We start from the raw sequence: 20,663 nt of genomic DNA on the forward strand, positions 1-20,663 counted from the left end.
TAATTAGTATATCAAGAGCAGAGTCTCCTTGAAACAAAGTCTGCACTTGAAGTAAAGGAAAGATCTCTTCCCATACTTGTCATGTTGAATGATAGTGAGATTTTATGTCAGGAAATTTGATCTCTTATAGACATTCTTAGACAGGAGATGGCAAAGGAAAATAAAAATAACATCTGCTCCAGAAGGGCTGTCTGGGATTTCATGCCAACAATGCTAACATAGCTCAAATGCATAACAGGTTTTCTCGGTAACAGGAGATGAGTGCGTTTTTGCAGAATGCGAGTGCATACATTTTTAGGAATGGTTTGTATGCATCTCTGATAAAAGCATGGCACATAGGATTGTTAATGGTAACATTCGTAGTTTGGAATCTATCGGTGTGTTTCTTTCAGTCCTGGGGGGACAGCTGTGATTCAGTTAGTAAAGTAGTAATCCATGAACCAAATGGTCAATAGACTCATTGCCAGTTCCTCCTCTTGAACCCACCTGTTGACTGAAGACAATTATACTGAAGACACTGAAGACAATGTAAGACAATCATGCATAAAGGTCACCAAACCGGAATCTCGTGCTTCTTGCTAATCCCTCACTTTTCCTACATGCTGTGAATTTGAAAGATGTAACTCCAGCGCCTGTTTATTTATCACATGTAAACAACATGAAAAGCCATTTTTGTTAGAATCCATCCATGTAAAGCACCTACACTCAGTTGTCAGTTTGCTGCTGAATCGTCTTGTCTATTTCAAACCAATGTGTCTCTTGTTTTGTGCGCTCCACTTACCTAGGTGAGGGTACATACAGTAATAGAAGAGTAGAACCTCTTTCCAGCACTATGGATTACAGCTGAAAAATGAACTGTACCTTCATAAAGTATGGATTTATTTTAGATGTATTGCGTTAAACTTTTTTTACCTAATAAACAAGCAACTCTGTGTATATTAAGTAGATCCCATAAAGATATTGCTTACTGTTGTGTCCTATTTTGTCCTTTCCTTTGATCTCCACTATTTTTAAGCACCAATTGTCCTCATACTTTTCATCCATCTCCAGACATTTGACTCACCTGTTTCCTATTCCCCCAATTACTTCTGAGTATATTTACTAGCCAGTTTCTGCTTGAAGCTTGACACCTTGTCTAATGCCTCTCTTGTTTTGTCTCCACATTATTCATGCCTGTTTTGGACATCCTGTTTGTGTTTATACTTGTATGCTTGTATCTACCCACTTTCTGGTCACCTGCCTTTTTATGGGTTTGGTTCCTTACCCAGTTTGTGCCGCCTGTCCCTATGTATGCCTTCAGGCCTATTCCTCATTATTTAAAACATCTTTCTTGCATCTGCCTGCCTCTGTGTTCTTGAGACCTTAATATCTGTTGCCCATGCACACTCCCTGACAGGTACATGACCCCCTTGAAGCTTAGACACTGGTAGAGGTTGAGAAAAGCCAGCAGGCAGTTGATTTAAACTCTCAGTTACTCTCCCTGAAGGTAATGGTGGTGATGAAGAAAAGGTTGGTTCAGTGATAGTAGATAGATTACAATGATACAGAATTTAAAAAATATAGAATCTGATGACTGACTGGCTAAAGAAAGATAGGTAGTAACAAACCTGTTGTCAGTTTTTAAGATACCTGCCATATAATGAGCATTTTTTCCCATTTAGTTTTTCACAAATGAGACAGTCGTAAACGTAGCCTTTTTAAGGTAACAAACCATAATATCACCATCTGCCACCCAATCCAATATTGAATCTACTTTAGATTTCTTATTATATTACATTATCTTCTAAACAGAGGCTGGATAAAGCGTGGAAGATAGTGCAGCATGCAGCTGCCATGGCAACGCAGTGGCACTGGTCATTTGGTTTCCAGATGTCTTTGAAATGGTCCATGTGCATCCGCTTCAAACAGCACATCACACAGCGAGCCCTCTGAAGTATCCATGCCCTTACCTCATCCTTTCATCTCTGGTTAAATAAGTCTTTTCCTTTTACCCAACTGAGGGAGGAAAAGAGGAGGAAAATAATAATCAGGCACTGGACATTCACATTGTCACAATTGCAAAGGAAACTATTTGAAATAGATCTAGTTGAATAAAATATGTCACCTCTATTTGTTTGATTGCCTCATGAGTTCCCCTCTGACACAGTCGGAGGCATTCCTAAAAGGATTATTTTTCCTTAACTCTGGTGCTATTGTCATTCAGGTTGAAATAAACTAATGTTTCCAGCTTAAAGTTAAGAGACCATGTCTGGTGAATCAAGGGTTTTAATTGCTGACTGCCCAGAAAGGCATCCTTTAGTGGACTCTTTCCCACTCAGAAGCCTGCAGGACGGTGATGGCAGAGGGCATCATATTAAGAAGGACAATGTAATGTTCTTTGCCATTTCTAACCATTCCGCTTCATTTGGCTTTCAGCATTGTCCATAGCTCACAGGTTATGATAATGGTTATGGACACCCGGGTTCAATAAGTGTTTGGATGCCAACCGGAGTTGGCATTAAGGAACATTTGAGAAATGCAGCTAGTTATTTCCCCTACTTCCTAACACTGTCAACGTGTTGCATCACAGGCAAGGCTCAGCGTCAAAGTGCCTTTTCTTGGCTGAATGTCACTTGTCATTATTTTTGGGCCTTTACAGAAGCTCTCAGGATTCTTTCCTCACACCTGTGCCTGATGCAAAGGCTGTTAAATTGAAAACTGCTGCTTGAAACAGGTCAGGCTGTCTTATTATCAACCACCAGCTGGCTCCATGGAGTGCCCACTTCACCTCGTAACACAGGGCTTATTCAGGTACAAATGTCCTGTAATGTGCCCCCCCTCCACCCTCACCCTCTGCGCACACACACACATATTTCCACACCATCTGCTCTCAATTATGCTGATTTGTATCTTTTTAACAAGGAGGCTTAACTGGTAGTTTCACTCACATGCATGATTAACAAGAGCAGAGGAAATATGTGTATGTGTGCATGTGCGGCACAAGAGCATATTTGTGTATGTGCAAAAAACAAGGAAGACAGAAAGATGTATTTTAAAATATTCACTTTTGAGGTCATACTTTTGAAGATATGACACACCTAGGTAGAGGCTTGGTGCACATTGTTGTAAGGTCAACATATAAGTCAGGAACAAAGAGACATGATTCATTAAGCAGATAGAAGCTGACTCAGTCTCAGACTTCTCTATATTTACATCTGTGCACAGATGGTTAGGGTAATGAAAAGTTCTTTTGTTGTCATGAAACTACTGCACTTACTGGGTCAAGCAATTTATCATTGTACAAAAAACCTGTACTTTGAAAATTCTAAGCTCAATAGTAAGGGTAAAGTCAAGAGGGAAATGGAATGAGGTCCTACTGTCTTTTTATTTCTTTATTTATTTATTAGTAAACACTTAAGGAAGTAGAGTTTTAAAAAAATGTTTCAGTTAACTTAAGGCGATGACCCATCAAGCCGAACCAAAGAACAAGTAATGCTAACAATGGAGGGACACTCACTGATGACCCAATATTGGCCAACATTACGAAGATTTCCAAAATAGTTGTGGGGACATATGTGATAATTATTCTATATTTAAACAGATTATTTCTACGTAGTCACTATATGGAGTGATGTAAGATGTTTTAGCAAAACAAGTCCAGCCATGAGCACACGCAATGCAGAAGCATTATTATGTATTTAGTATTATTCGCATTTACCATCTCTTTAAGCTTTGTGTTTGGTGTTTGTTGTCTCATAAAATATTTTTTAGATTTTATGTGAATTTTTAAATAAGTTACTGTGTGTTTGTGTGATATGTCGATTGTGTTGTATTGAAAGCAATTTTCAATTTTGACAGCAAAGTGTAACATGATCTTTATGCATAACCAGAAGCAAAAGCAAAGTGAATGCTTACTGAGTGGACATTCCGACTTTCTTTATGAAGCACACTGTAAATACTTTTTAATGATTCCTACACTTACACTCTCCTTTAAATTGGCTCACGACAAATTGAATTTACGTGTTAATAAGTGTGTCTATATATCCCGGCCATTAAAATGCAGCTGCAATATGATTAAGTAAATATGCGAACAAGAGTGTGATAAGACATCCACTAATGGTTAGAGAATTACAAGCTTTGAAATATCTGGGTATACCTACTCTGCTAATGAGTTTGGGGCTCTTACAGCATGTGTATCAAGGATATCAGAGAAGTGTATGAAAGCCATTATTATAAGGGTATAATTATCGCTGTATTGTAGTGTAGTGATTTTATCACAAATGATAAACAATGTCTCAAATCAAAGCTCCCAGGAATAAATGCACATGCACATAAATGAGTCTATCACTTGAAATCACAAGATGTGTTTGTGTGGTTTGTCATTGTTACTATCTTGACTATGTAGTCATTCCTAATGTTGATTCAGCTGTTGACCTTCACATGCCAACATCCATAAAGCATCCGAGACGTGCTGAAAAAGCAGATGATGCAATCACAGGAAATCTACAAAAGGCAGTACTCGTAAAGACTGCATATGAACAGGTTTTGTCTGTTATGTCTGCAGTCTGTTACCTGGCTTTTCACTTTCCTCCACCTGCCCTCTTCCTTTCCTTGTCTTATGTGGATTTCTTGCAGATGATAACCCAATAACTTGACCAGCTTGACACTATCTGTGACAACATATTCTGGGCCAGTGACGCCTGCCCTCTGAAACATTTAGCTCAGGGTCAGACACAAACCTAGGCTTCATGGATTTGGTATTAGTTGTTCAGATGGAGCAGAGCTCTTTGTTTCAGTTTGTCTGCTTATTATGCCATGTACTACTACTTTTTTTGTTAGTTTTTACATTATTAATTTAATTAGTTATTAAGTTAATATGCAAGCTCTAAATGTGTAGAAAAAGAAAACATTAGTAACTGAAACAGATTTTTAATAATGTGTGTCTGAAATGTGTTTATGAACAGTTTTAATGCTTTTGACGCCTGTTGGTCATTCTTGTCTTTCTTGCATATTGAAGTCCAGTCTTTTTGGAGAGGAAAAACTAAATTTAGACGCCCGGGGCTCTCCAGATGCTGGAGCTTCAGCCACTTCTGGGCTCTCCAGTCAGCAGTTCTCCTGCAGTCTCTCCTGTCTCCTGTTCTGGCGCCCCTGGGTTATGTGATGTCTGCTTTAAACTACGGATTTGTGAATTTTACCATGGAGCTAGCTTCCTCTGATTCACTTCCTTCTTTTTCAGAGGGGCAACAGTATCGAGTATTGTTCGGAGTGAGGCTAATGTATTATCAACAAGATGGTCGACTTGTACTGGAGGGGGTCCAGAGGAGTCCAGAGAAAACTACAGAGTCATTGTTTTTGCTAGATTACACACCGGTTCTATATTAATTTTAGTGACTTCTGATTGGCGTAATCGTGTGTCATTACCTCCTGCCGGAATCTCTAACTTCGTGTTTCTCACTATAGAGCTGCCTATTATCAGAATAGGTTTCTCAGCAGATGTGTCACTGAGTAGGGTAAATTGTTTAGAAAAGTGAACCTGATCGTGGTAAACCTTGGGCAAGTTTCTGGGGTATACTTCCTATGAACCATCACCAGGAACAGGAACTAGTCTAGGTGGCTTGAGTTTTTAATTCGGTCAGCCTCGGCTCTAATGCTAAAAATAAGTTACATTTATCACAAGTAAATTAGCGTATGTTACGACTCTTACTCCAGTCGCTGCGCACTAGAACTATGTATTTAGTTTAATTTGTTTAAGGTGTTAAAGTTAGTTGTGCAAACACAGTACAATTGAATAGTGAGGCAGCATCAGCAACAGGAAATTATGCAATACTCCTACCTTAGGAGCAGCAGGAGGGGTCTAGCCAAACCCTAACCCACTAGGTTAAGTGAGATGGTAAAATAAATACAGTTGAAAGATAAAATAAATACTTTAGGAAACAGAAACTATCTTTATTACAACACACAATGTCTTAGACCGTCAAAGTTTTGTTTCTTGTGGGAATTTTCTCCAAGATACTGACCCATTCAACAACCATGTCCTCCTCCCAACATGGACTTTTGTCTTAATATACTACATTATTGCTCCAGGTGTTAAATATTGACATGTCTGGGTTATTATTGTAGTGGACTAACATCCTTGTATGTCTCATACCAACACTAACACTAAAGTTACGCCTTTGCACCAAAGGACTTGACAAAGCATCAGTATTTGATGCTCTGGGAACGATAATAGCCTGGATATTTTGAATCTATGAGCATCTGCAGCTTCTTTCGCTGCTGTTTCTGTGATGTGGTAGAATCTATATTATGTGAGAGGTTTAGTGGTGATTTGGAGCAAAAACAGCGAGAGAGAATTATTGACCTGAACACAGTGCAGCTGAGGTCAGTCAGCAGAGCGTGCTCAGACAAAATGGCTGTCAGACAGGCAGCCATAACAAGACACACACACACGCACACCCTCTCCACCTCACCCTAACATCCAATAAAACACCACAGTCACTCACACTTTTCCACACATACATTTGCATTGCAAGATGTTTTCTCTCTCTACTGCATGTACTGACTTTCTTTACAAGATCTGCCAAGTTTCTGTCATAGTTTCATCAATCAATATCAAATGCACTACAGTTATGAGTATACAGTATATATGTATATTATATTCCCATGTCTCTTCTACTGTTAGTGTAAAATAGCATAGTTTCAAGGACTGAGCAGATTTGTTGTTAGTGCTGTATATTGCTCTATTACAGTACCTACAGGATTTTTCACTGAATTTAATAACCTAGTTTTTGACTTTGTGTTCTCTCAAAAGTTATTCATGGGTCAAACTTTACCCAAGATGAACATCCATCTATTAGCATAAGTGTTTGTCCAGTTAAGGGCCCAGTTATTATTTGGCATGGACGGGGTGCACCCTGGACAAATTACCTGATCTATCGCAAGATTAGCCATAGTGTCCCACAACCATTCACACGTACATTCATACCTATGGGTCACTACCTAATCTAACCATCATATGCTTGGATGGGATATGTAAGGGGAAAAAGTGAAGGAATTCCACACAGGAATAAGCTAATTTGAAATTCATGCAAAAAGTGAATGCAGATTCATGATCATTTATTACAGTGATTCCACTAGGCGAAGTTTGCCATTTTAAATGAGGTGTATCTGTGCAGTGAAGTATTAGTGGGGATCTGAATTGAAGTCTCCTGCACTAAAGGCGGTGAGCTTACCACTACACTATCCAGCCCAAAATTCAATTCAATTCAATTTAATTCAGTTTTATTTGTATAGCGCCAATTCACAACAGAAGTTATCTCAAGGCACTTTACATTGCAAGGTTTAAGACCTTACAGACTGTAATTATACAAAACAAAATGATATAGAAAACCCAACAATCCCGTTTCAGCAAGCTTTAGGCAACAGTGGAGAGGAAAAACTCCCTTTAGAGGAAAAAACCTCCAGCAGAACCAGGTTCATAGTTGGGCGGCCATCTGCCTCAACCGGTTGGGGTGAGTGGAAAGAGAAGAGAGAAAAGACCAGCAGGCAACAAAAACAACAACAAGCAGCGATAAAATTAATTTTACATGGTCTACATGGAGCCCTTATTTTAATACAGTCAGTCAAGTCTTGCATTAAGCTGTAATGTCAGCAACCTATCACAGACACAGCATGCACTCACACTGAGTCAGGCAACAGCTGCTACATGGCACAAGAGCCCACATTAGCTTGCCTGCTGAAGTCTCATATCTGTCTCTTATCTAACTCTCAAACACAAACACACAACTCGTCCTGCACTGTTAAACAAGCCACTGTGGACTTTGGACCAGTTTACATGTTGGTGTGAGTCTCACTCTTCACACTGTCTGCCCATCACACGTAGCTACGCCACTGGATTGTTTACTCCCAATGGTGTGACTCTCTGCAGCCCACCAGCATGCTGTCAATCAGACACAGAGACACAGCACCAATCCAGCTGCTGTCAATCAAATAGAGACACAGACACACCCCTTCAGTCAGCTGAGACAAAAAGGAGCAGTTCTGATTTTTCCCCAAAGACCATGTCACTTTGTTTGATTAATAGCAAACTATTAGCAGTTGATTTTACGTACTGCATAGAGACATGACTAAATGTGATTTTACTTTTTAATTAATTAAATTAAATAGTAAAAGTAAAAGTGCTTGTTCTTGCTTGCACAGACTATGTTCATGTCACAGAGTGAACCTACTGGTTTTTAATAGTATATGTGGAAGGAAATACCACCACTTGTCATATTGCTGCTTCTAAAATAGAGGCCTACATTTCTGTTTTGAGTGATGGCTTAGTGCTTATCCCTGAATGTGCAATGCTTGTCTCAAGGCCAGAGTACACTGAGAGCAAACACATAGTTCAGGTATTGTATTGAGCTGCTGAAAGCTTTCACAGCCTATACATAATCATTGTGCTTATGCAGGTAAAAATGCAGGAAAATAGATTTGCTGGTAAAAATAGGTGTCACTTCACGCCCACGTATAGTTTGAGTAAAATGCAGTTACATTTCTTTTTTTACATAATTTCTTCACAGAATTGGAGGAATACTTGTTCTGATTCTCATAAGTTATTTGTCTTAAGCCAAGAGACAAACAGATTTTTCTTTGTGAGCCTCTAATGGGAGTCCCCCCCGACTCCTCCATTGCCCCAATGTTAAATTTCATCTAAGATTTTGGTTGACACGTCACATGAGGCGCACCTTGATATCTCGCTCATGTGACTATTAACACACGCTCAGTCATTGGTGCATCTGTGGTTAAACAGGTAGAGGGGTCTGCCACCAACCATGAAGGCGGGTGTTCGATTCCCACCTCTAACCACCTACATGTCAAAGTGTCCTTGTGCCTGTGATTGTTTGATTGTACAATTTTACTAGATGATTAAGTAAACAGTGCATATTAACATACCTTTCCCCTCCTCCATCACAGACACTCACTCAGCACTGTTTCTGTTAAACTGACAATTTCCATTTGTAGCCACTGAATCAGATCATGTGATCAAGAAGCCATGTACCCATGTAGATGCTCAAAATAGGTCTACATTTACTAAACAATGATATACTTATGACATTAGGTTATTTATATTAACATGGGCCCCCTTTAATGACCTTGCAATGTTCAAAATAAAAGTCTGTGAGTCCTGTTTTCACATAAAAGCTCTCATATCTAAAATTGGCTTGATTATTCAAAGTGTTAGCACCACTTAGATTTTCTAATTAAAAGCTAAGAAGTGTCAATGTATTGTTTTTCACTGGTTTCTGGTTCTTTTTTCCTTCTTTTCTGCCATATACTTCTGTCCAACAGTTTTATTTTTTGACAACTTTTTCTCATGGTCAACTTTTAATCTTTGTGAACTTTTTTCATTTTGTCAACTTTCGCCTCTTGTCAACTTGTCCCCTTTATCAACTCTTCTTTGTGATGTTCTTTTAGATAATAACTTGAGATAACTTGTCATCGGTCAGCAGCTTCTAAGCGGCTGTCATCTTTTTGGCAATAGATCAGCCCCCCCATGTAATTTCTTCAGAAATTGCTTTCTCTAGTTTAAAATGAGAACTTGTCACAGTATAACAACAGAGGGCTTCTATGTAACCCAAAAACATAAAATAAACTATGATACTAACATGCATCCCCTTGGATTCCTGGATGATTTAATTTTGGTGGTTAAAGATCAAGATAAGTGTGGCCTCATATCCAAGTCATTCTTATTAATGCAAGACCTCAGGAAAGCCTGGAGGGAAGTTTATTACCTTTGGCACAAGTGTCCACTTGGACTCATGGATATAGTGATCAGAATATACGTCTGGACAGACATGTACGTAAACTGGACTTATATGATTGACAGAGGTGCAAAGAGGTGCAGTAATTCTAGTTTAATTTGCACCTTTAACTCTTCTGTACTAATGACGATGATGCTCTGCTGGGGTTGATTTACATCCCAAATAATATAAACACACACACAGACACACACAAGACTCTCTGACAAATCAACACAGCCACTCCAAACACACAAAGAAACAACAATTATAAATCAGTTATTTACCCAACCCGCTCGCTTTTCTTCATTTGGTGTGCTGCGGGATTGTTATCTATCCATCATCCATCTATGTAATTGTGCCTGAGTGTTTCTGAGAAAGCTGTCACAATCTCAGTCTCTGTGGGATGTCATTTATGCATCACTAACACGCAAACGTCAACGGTACTCTCGATGTGCATCCAGGCCTTACACAAGCAGAGCAGACCTGGTTTTGTTGATGCAGTTTGATGCTTTAGTGATGACTAAATTAGCTATCCTTTAATCAACTGGATCCTTCGACACTCCTTGAAAAAATATTTGTTCTTTTGTTTGGATAAAATGTATATATAGCATAGTAGAGTAAAGCATCTAATTTATCTTATTAATTAATTAATTAAAAATGACTTACACAGTAACCTTAAGTCAAAGATCCACAGTCTTCATCAGAAAGTGGACCAACGCATACATGTAATGCACCACAAAATAAAAGGTGGTTGAATACCTACATTAACTACAGTTTTTGCTACTCTGGTACCTGCTCATCCTTCTCAAATTTAAATCCCATCTAGAGCCATGTCTTTGTCTTTAAAGTGAATCTAAAATTTTTGCTTCTTTTGCAATGTGAAACTGTTCTTTAATCTGCAATCTTAAATGTTTGATTCTAGTAAAGAGTAGGTAGTTACAGGTATAGTCTTTTCAGCTGTGTTTTTTAACATTCATTTGCCACATTTACTATTAACACGCCTTTCTGTTGTGTACCCATGCTTAGTTGTTCTGAAACTATTAAAGAAATAAAAATAGAGAAATGTGGTAATTTCTGAAACATTTCTTGATGATGATGATGAATTAGATTTATGGATAATTATGGATATGTGTCTCATGTCTATCTGTTAAGATGTGACTTGACTTATGTCTAGGAGAAGGAGTATGATTATTGATGTAGCATTTTTGCCTTCAGTTATCCTCTCTCATTTGGCTTTCACTACAGACCATACCCTGTAATTTCCAGATGGCTAAGATGTTATCCAGAATGTTGGTTTATTTTTTCGCAGGGCACCATGAATATTTAATTCCTCACCTCTCCCCTGTAATTTTAATCTCTTCCAAATGGGGCTTTAATCTTGTGCACACAACAGTTATACACAGTTGTGAAGTCAATCTGACAGATCTGATTAGTAAGGTAATGTAATAATTGCATGTAATTGCATCAGCTGTGTTTCAAGGTTTATTCATTTAGCTCAATATCACCTGGTGGGTAATGTTCCAGAAGGGCTTCACAGGCAAATTATTGTATTAAATGTGCTTTGTTTTTGATGGATTGATAGTTTCCCTTAATTGGATTTGTTAGCTCAGCTCCCCAAAGATAACTTACACATGACCCTAAAAATCAAATCATAACCCTTTGCTAATAAACAGTCATTTGACAACACTCACTAAAATTCAAATCCCCAGACACTATTTCAAAGCTTGATATATGCCCATGCAAGCAGCCTATGTTGTATGTATGTTTGATTTAATATCAATGTACAGTATAGATCTGTGCTGGTGTGTTTATTTCACTTTGCAATCACATTCCCAAACCACTAGTTTGAGGTGAGAGCCAACAGCAAAGATTTGACTCAGAAGAATAAATCCCTGATACTGAAAAGTATCTTTTCAGTTTAAAATATAAGCTGGGCCCCTTAACTAAAACAGTTTTTTTACTCAGTTTCTCAGATAAGCAATGACTGCATCGCCACAACTGATCACAGAAAGAAGTGTTTTTAGTTAAAGAGTGTTTTTAGTAAAAAGATTTCTTGGTGATGAATTTCACTGTATTAGTGATGTAACTGCTAAGAAATGTTCTATACACCTCATTCTCCTAAAATTAACATATATAAACATTGGGTAATCTAGTAAATTGCTACCCACTGGGCACGTCCACAATTGAAGTGAAATTGAAAAAAATTAGTGCAAAAAAGTGGCAAACTTAGTTTGAAACAAATTGGAAATGGTATAGTATTACCTGGAAATATGTGCCAATATTTTATCCAATTAATATAAAACATATTGCAATTGACATAGTATAATACTTAATATTATTATAACATTATGTATTATATGTGGTATTAAAGTAAAATTATGGTTGCTTTGCTTTATTTCTCAAAAAGTAGGTGAAAGATTGTCTTAATAGTACACAAATGACCAATTAATATCAGAATGTAAAACTAATTTTGCACTAGTTTGCTGCAATTTCACTGAAAATGGCATTTTAGTGACATAGGAGACATGTTGTGTCTAGCTGGTAAAGTCTCAGATTGAGTATTGTTTTGTGTTGCCAAATGAAGTCAGTGACAGAAGTATGGAAATTGTCTTTATATGGGAGGAAATGTATCCCCTGCCTCTGTTCAGTGATTAGCTTTGAACCATTCCTACTGGGTACTGTCACTGTCGTGGTTTGTGTTCATTAGCACCATAAACACATGTTTTTTTTTATTTTTTTACCATGCAGGCATTTCCTGAAGGAGGAAATGTAAATGATCCCAGCTGTAATTGACGAAGATAAAGTCTGAAGAAAATGTAACACGGTAATGCCCGAGGACAATATTGGCATATTACACTCCTGAGGATGCTGGAATCATGGAGACATTATCATATAACATGCGCTACCTATACTCTGTGGGGGTGAGAGAGCTAATTTTCTTGGCATTGATAAAATTGAAAAATGATACATGAAAACATGCCCCCCTTGTTATGTGTGGTGCATACTATGTAGATGAAAAGTACCTTGGATATGAATCTATTATTGTGTGATGAAGGATCACATGGGGTTTTTAAGTATGATAAAGATATAACATGGAGACACCTCAACATGAACACATATTCATTAACACCTAGTTTCACATTAAGCAAGTACTGTGGTACTCTACTTGTACTGTTTTTTATTTTTAAATCTTAAGGTTGGCACAATACAAAGAGCTGTAACAGCCACAAGTGGGATCTATATACTGTATATGTATATTGTAATACGCTTATTTCATTAATACCTACCCACCTTACTCGCTGGATGCCAACAGTTTTCAGGTAGATCTGTTAAACTAAGTGCACCTGAAGTGCTAAGTGCTAAGTGCTATTTACACCATGCATATTGCTGTAAACAATTCAGTGTTTGTTTCATCATTCCACAAAACATTTTCCTGGTAGTATTTTGAAGTGTCAAGGTACTCAACATCAGATGTGCTGCAGTGTGTTTTTATATAGTGTTAAAAACATAAGTAAAAAAACAACATGAAAACATCATTCCAACAGTGTTGCGAGCCGGAGGGAACATCAGCATTTGTGGCTGCTTCGCTGCCTCTGGAAGTGTACAACTTCAGAGTCACAAACTCCATCTTTTGAAGTGGCCCAGTCAGAGCCCAGACCTCAACTGGGCAGAGGTGCTGTGCAATGACATGAAGAGGCGTTCACACCAGACATCCTAAGAATCTTTATGAACTGAAGCAGTTCTGTGAGGAAGAGTAGTCCAAAGCTCCTACTGAACAATCACACCCAAAGGGCGTTCAGTATGGTACAAAGAGCATATTTTGTTAATGGAAACATTGTAATACTGAACATAATACACTGAAATATTACACTTCCCTGAAAATGGGTGCAACTACTGTATATCAATATTTTAGCTCTGTACCCATATAATTCCTATATACTGTATTATAGGGATGGTCAATGTTCTTTTGAAGTGGATCCAAAGTTGGCCCACAAATGAAGGGATGTCTGTGGGCAAGACGCTTAACTCAGGTTGCCCCTGGTGTGTGTGTGTGTGTGTGTGTGTGTGTGTGTGTGTGTCACTCTATACTTATATTATTGTTGTAGAAGGCAAAGTGCTGAAGCTTTGTTGATGTTCAAGTCAAGCACTTTGAAGTTATCTCTCTGTTTGACATTTACTCTTGGATACATAACTTGATCCTTTCGACCCTTTAGAGGACAAGCAGTTCAAATAATGGATGGATGGATGAATTATCACTCATTTAATGAACTTTTTCTTTTTTTTGATTGCTTGATTAGTGCTGTATTTGATGATCTGAACATGAATGTGGGTGAATGTGCTGATTCTGGTGAAAGACGCCTAATGTGATATTTCCTTATTACATCTTTATTATTGAGATTGCATCTCAAATTGATATAATGGCATTCTGTGAGATTTTTCATTATTTCTGTGATTGTTTCTTAACTTAATTAGAAAGCACGTATTCCTCTGTTACATAACTGACTGTTAAATCATTTTAAACTTGATCCTTTGATGTTTTAGTCAGTTCGTAATCAAATGTTTTCACATATTTAACACTGCTCATCTTTGATTATTATTATTTTTATGATTGATTGCTGATAAGAGCTTGCTCATGTTTTGTCACGCCAGCTGTTCCTGTTCGGATCTAAACACTCTTTTTAATTAAATCACTGATTTGGTTGATTAATAAATTGGTTGTTTCATTGGTGATTGTGGTTTGTTATTGCTTACATGTACAACGTATTATTGTATGAACACATTAAAAATCTTCATTGACGCATAAATTAAATATATAAATTACACCAAGTGAAATCACAAAATGATTTACCTGGGTGCATGTTTCCATCACCTGCTGCACAAAGGCAGCTGGTCCTGGCTTGACTAAGTGGTTTGATCAATAGCATTTCCAAGGACCAGGAATCATAAACAATTATAACAAGGATTTGACTCTATGCATCCTTCACATTGTTATTCATTGATAATGACCATATAGAAATTGAAAAATATTCTGTTGCTGTGCAGTGGAAGTGAACAATTGTCTTAAGACAAATATTATTTTTTACAGCCGGGACTCCAGTGATTGGGGTTAAAGGACTTGCTCAAGGGCACCACAGTAGTGAAAATGAAGGAAAGGCAGGTTTAAACCACAAACCCTGTCACTACCTCTTTAAGAAGCTTGTGTAATTGTAGATTTCTATGCGACTGTAGAGCTCTGAGCGTTGCTGGAAGCATAATGACCCACCTTGAACCAGAGGGAAAACATGTCGGAGGTGCTTCAGTACAGCTGAGCTCTCTGTGTAAACAGCAGCACATAAACAACCTTGAGATATGTTCAGTGTCAAGTCTTCACTTTCTTCCTCTCTCACACATTCTTTTTTTGTTTGTTTGTTTGTTTGTTTTTTGTCCTCTCTGTCAGACATCTTGTCTGACTTTCATCCTCCCTGTCTCTCTTTCTTCGACAGTGGCATCACTGTTTGAATCTTCTGAAAGCGACTGATATTGGAGATGGGAGAAAATGTTAAACAGATGTACCTCTTGACCTTTTCCTTTTCCTGCATGTGTGGTGTCTATTTGTTTTGTTTTGTCTTTTTTTTCTTTCTGGGAGATCAATTGGTGTTGTTATTAATGTACAGAAACTTGGTGAGGACATATTATATTACGGTTAGATCTGACTTACAGTTTGCCTCTTACATCTGCAACAGTGATTACTCTTATGACAAATGGCTGCAGTTAAAAGGAAGATAAAAGCAAAGCAAGTAGTTCTACAGAAAAGAAGCTATTTGTAGTCATATTTACAGTTTATTTATGATCCCTTTTTTTGAACGTGTCAGGGAAGAAGATGCTAAGGTGCTGACAGACAGAATGGAATCATTAAATGCAACCTGAGCTCAGAGGCCTTTAGCTGCACAGTGAGACATTTTTCAGAATGCATGAGTGTGTGTGTGAAAGCATAAAATCGTTTTTTTGGCAAGTTTAAATTCGGTTTAGCGGTTGTGGAATTTAAATTGCCAATAACAGCAGAAGTGCCACTGTTGGCGTGTTACTGAACAAGTGGAGAGGGAGCTGACAGTGGCTGATTGCACGCGGCTGCTGCAGCTGAGTGCACATGCGCACAACTCTGCGTGTCTTTCTTTGCGCACACTGTAACTCGCTGTAGAATTTGAGAAGCAGTTCATGTTCTTTTGTCAGTGATGGACCATTGGTAGCAGATCCGAGGCCCCCCCCCCACAGCAGGATCCTCCCTGGCTGTTAAAAAAGCCTGCTTTCAGGGCCAGTCCAGCTTTGTGGACGTGAATATGAACTTTATGAACTTAAGTCAACGACTCAGCTCTGTGTGTGTGCCCCGCCTTTAACACAGAAGCATATAGACCCTTTTAAAGCTGAAAGCTTGGCGTGAAAACATACAGTTCATTTCAGATTTTGTTCCTGTTCAATTTGATGGCTTCCAGTTGATCAATAATAAATGCAACTGCAGCCTGAGCTCTTGCTGCACATGGTGTGAGTGGCTTTCAGCAGAAATCAGGCTTTTGTGCACAGCTTGCACTAAATACTGTAGATTTCACCTATGAAGGAAACTTTGAGAATATAGTTGTTGTATCAAGTTGATGATAAAATAGAGATTGAAGGGGGTAAGGAAAGGAAGAAAGGAGGGGAATCAAAACAACATTGGGATAAAATAGTAGTTATTTCTACAAGATGTCTGGTGTGCAGTTTGTATGTATTTGCCTTTTAACAGTCTACTCTACATGCTGCAGGGTCACCCTGAACAACTCAGTCTTAGCAAAGAAACTGGGAAAATGTTTTATTTACTGTGACGGGGCGGCAGTAGCTCAGGTGGTAGAGTAGTCGCTTATACACCCCAGGGTTAGTGGTTTGATTCCTGCTTCCTCCTGGCTATATGTCGAGGTATCCTTGGACAAGACACTGATGCCCATAGGAGTGTCTTCATCTACTGCAGCTGTCCAAACAACAATTTTCTGAAGGGAATCAATACAATATATCATTATCATTATTATTAAGGTGCACCTTGGAAAACCTCAGGCACCGTTGTAGCAGCTCTAACTGTTGACTGCATTTGTGAGTAACTATTAAAAACAGATTGTGCTTGACTGTCTTAAAGAGGTCATAAGAGCTCATCTACTGATGTGCTGGACATTCCAGGCCTTACCTGTGTTCACTAGCACCCTGCGGAGACAAGCAGCGAACATGAATTTCCATCTAAGGGTGTCAGGGCTCAGGGGACAACATAATGTGGGGGGACCTTGACATCGACTCGGAATAGACCCCCCCAGGTGATTTGGGTATCTGATCAGGATGCCCCCAGGTAGCCTCTCTCTCTGGGTATTTCAGGTATGTTCAACTGGGAGAAGACCCTTGGCAGACGCAGAATATGCAGGAGAGATTACATATGTCATCTGAACAATATCTATCTGAGAATATCCCCGGAGGAGCTGAAGGAAGAAGCCACAAGGTGAAGAGTTCTTGGCTACTTTATCCTATAACTAATAAACACCAGAAAAAAAGGGCTTACTGGACTTATTGGACTATTATTATTCTTATTATTAATGTTATATAACAAACATATGGGTGAGTCATTATTTATCCTCGGAGGGAACGACCAAGTTCTTTCTTTCTAGCTGAACTCCAACACACTCAGAGGTAAATAAAACACATTCCCCTCTGGCACGAAAGCTTAAAAAAACCAAATCGATGGCTTGAAGAGGTTGAGGAACCTAACCTTATGTAGCATAATACACACACATGCGCGCACACGTGCACACTATGAAAATCTGAGCCCTCTATGTGAGGGTTGCTCTCTGCTCTCAAGGTCACAGTGTGTTGTATCAGTGACACAATCAGGATTTCTCAGCCTTTTTCAGACCGTGGGGATCGTCAAGTCAAGGGCCGTGTGTGTGTGTATGTGTGTGTGTGAGTGTGTGTGTGTTAATATAGTGGACTTGCTGAAGTGCCCTAAGCACCTTTGTGTACAAATCCATATAGAGATTAGGTGACATTCATTTGTCCACAAGAGAATTCTATCTGAACCTCATGCACATTTGCAAGCAAGGAATACACTCCTTCCCTCAAAACACACACACACACAATCCAACTGCACAGCAGCCACAAGACTCATGTAGCCTAATAATATAGCATGTGATGCTTTAATTTTAGAGCAGCTCAAGCTCGTGGTGAGTGGTACATTAAAGTAAGAATCTCTATCATAGTCTCTTTTTTTTACATCTCTCCTCTTTGCTTGCTTTTGTGCCTCTTTCTCTGTCTCTCGTTCACTTTCTCTCTCTCTCTAACTCTCTCTTTCTCCCTGACGTCTCCTCCAGCAGTATCAGCTTGGAATTATTTTGACCAGGATGTCATCGCTGACAAATACCCCACTATCCCACAGGGGCCAAATCTATCCATTTCTCTTTCCACAGAGGTGCCCTTCATCTAAGTGAGAGAATTTAGCATGTCACACACACACACACACACACACACACTGGTAAAAATTCAGCATTCAAACTGCAGTGACAGATTCACAGTAAGAGTTGAGTTATTACACGTTTCAGACCTTTGTCTCCTTGTCAGCTGGAATGATTCATGCCTGTGGGTGCCCCTGTTCACTAGCTGGGCTTTACTTCCTGCCTTAGTCTGTCTCTTTCTCACTGTTACATGCTTATCCATACATTGTAAATGAAAAATATACTCAGGTACATAGTTCAATCTGCAGATGTCTAAATGGAAATGGGGTGGTGGATTAACTGCACCTGTAGTTATTGTATCATAATTAATACACAATAGTCTTGCACTGAATACATTAATGTACCACACATGCTCTGGCAGTTTTTAAAACGTATTGTATATGCTGTTAACAACATTTCTATCTAATTTGGATAATTTTGAACATGGGCTGGAAAGCTTTTGATTCTAAGGCTTATTATGACTGCATTTTATTAATAGGAACTTGAAAAGTAACTCAAGTTATCAAATACATAAATGATGACCACATTTGCTTCTGACATATATTGAAGGATGAAGTAGCAGAAAATGAAAATACTCAGGTAGAGGCCAGTTTGAACAGCAGGAACGGAGGTACCAGGCACCTTTTGATGGAATTAGGTTCCTATTCCTGGTTCAACTGGTGTGTGCACCAGGGTCTAAATTTATAGTTCTATACCACTGACCATATTTCATGGTCAGGGGTTGTCAGAACCGAGAGCTATGTCGGTCCTTCAGAACTAAATGTTGATGATTGGTCCAACCCCACACCTGGCAAATATATTTATATTTTAAAAGTTAGGTTTGTAGTAAACTGTGCCTGGATTAGCTTTCCTGGCAAAAAATGTGTTCAATCCCTAATGTTGACAGTGCCAGGAAGTTTGGGAGGTTGGTTGGATTTTACTAGAACGTTGACACAAGGGATTAAATTGAGTGCAATGTGCTGTTAAGCCTACAGCATAATGCTCTGATTACAGTTACAGTAACAGCTACAGTACATTACAGTATACTGTAAACCTTATACATTCCCACAGGGCAGCTAGTACCTCATGCCCACATGTTAAAGTGTCCGGTCCACTGTCCACTGTCTGTGCAACCAACCAATCCACTGTGTGTCTGCACAAGAATTTACCAATAGTGATTTCTTTATAGCTTATTGATTTAGCACAGGTCTTACAACGCGACACAACCCTCTCTAATTTTGCGCCAAGCTTGGGATCAACATATGGTCAGTAGGAGCTGGGGCACGATGCACCAAAACCTAGGATTGCTCATGACCACTCTACCAACTGCACCACTGTCACCACCAATGGGGACTGATATAGTATATATTAAACTTGCATGGATGCTGTTGTTGGTTGATATAACTTAAAATGTTCTTGCTGCTTCACTCATCTGCAGCAGAATTATCCAAAGTGAGTTACCTTTGGTTTCATGTGGCTCACGATAACATACTGAATTGTGTTCGATTCCATTCATTTTCTATGGGAAACAAGTGATTTGCTTGTCATCGAAACACCTGCACCTTTTGTTTTATTTCTAAAAGCTGACACACCACTGGCATCTTGACATGTGTTAAGTCTCCCCATTTATTACATTTGTTTCCCGGATGTGCGCTACAGGTGTTGGTGAACGGGTTGTCATTGTCAGTGGAGTTTAACTGTAGCTTGAAGTAGATGTATACTTGTATTAGGCTGATAGAGACTGTCAGGAGAAAATGGCTATGTCCATATATGATGAGTTAATCAGCATATGTAGACGGGATCTGATGTATGCACTGTACTAACCAACGGCAGCAGTGTTATTTTTGCTGTCCTTTATCTGCCTCTGTCGGGTTTTCTTCCTCTACATCTTCCCTCCACCCTGCCAATCACAGCCCCGCTTCATCTCGTCACCATTGAGCTTCAACACATCCTCACCATTTCCATATCTGATCGGCTCAACACGTCCTACCCACGTTATCTCTGTCTATTCTGCCGCGTGCAGATGTGTCGAACCTGTGTTAAATAAGCCCCCCCGGGCTCAGCTGGATGCTTCTCTGGCGCCGGAAGAACAGATGTAATCCCCTCTGTGTTTGAATATGGCTTACAAAGTCAAAGCTGCCCCGCACACCTGCTTCACAGATAGCCACATGCAAATAGCTCGAGCGGTGGTTTTTCAAAAGCACAGCCTTCGCTTATCTCCTCTTGCACAAAGTGGTCATGGTGCAAGTGTGGGTCCACAGGGCTGGTTGTGAATGTGACTGAAAGGCTTACACAAAGGTGCAAGTAATTTGGATCTTATTAACATTTTTTTTTTGATATATTTCATTTGAAGATTAAACAGATTTCCATTCTATGCTTGTTTGTTTATTAAATTCTTTTTGTATGAGCACCACAACACTGGATG

This window comes from Anabas testudineus, chromosome 21, assembly GCF_900324465.2.
Source record: "Anabas testudineus chromosome 21, fAnaTes1.2, whole genome shotgun sequence".
Taxonomy (NCBI): Eukaryota; Metazoa; Chordata; class Actinopteri; order Anabantiformes; family Anabantidae; genus Anabas; species Anabas testudineus.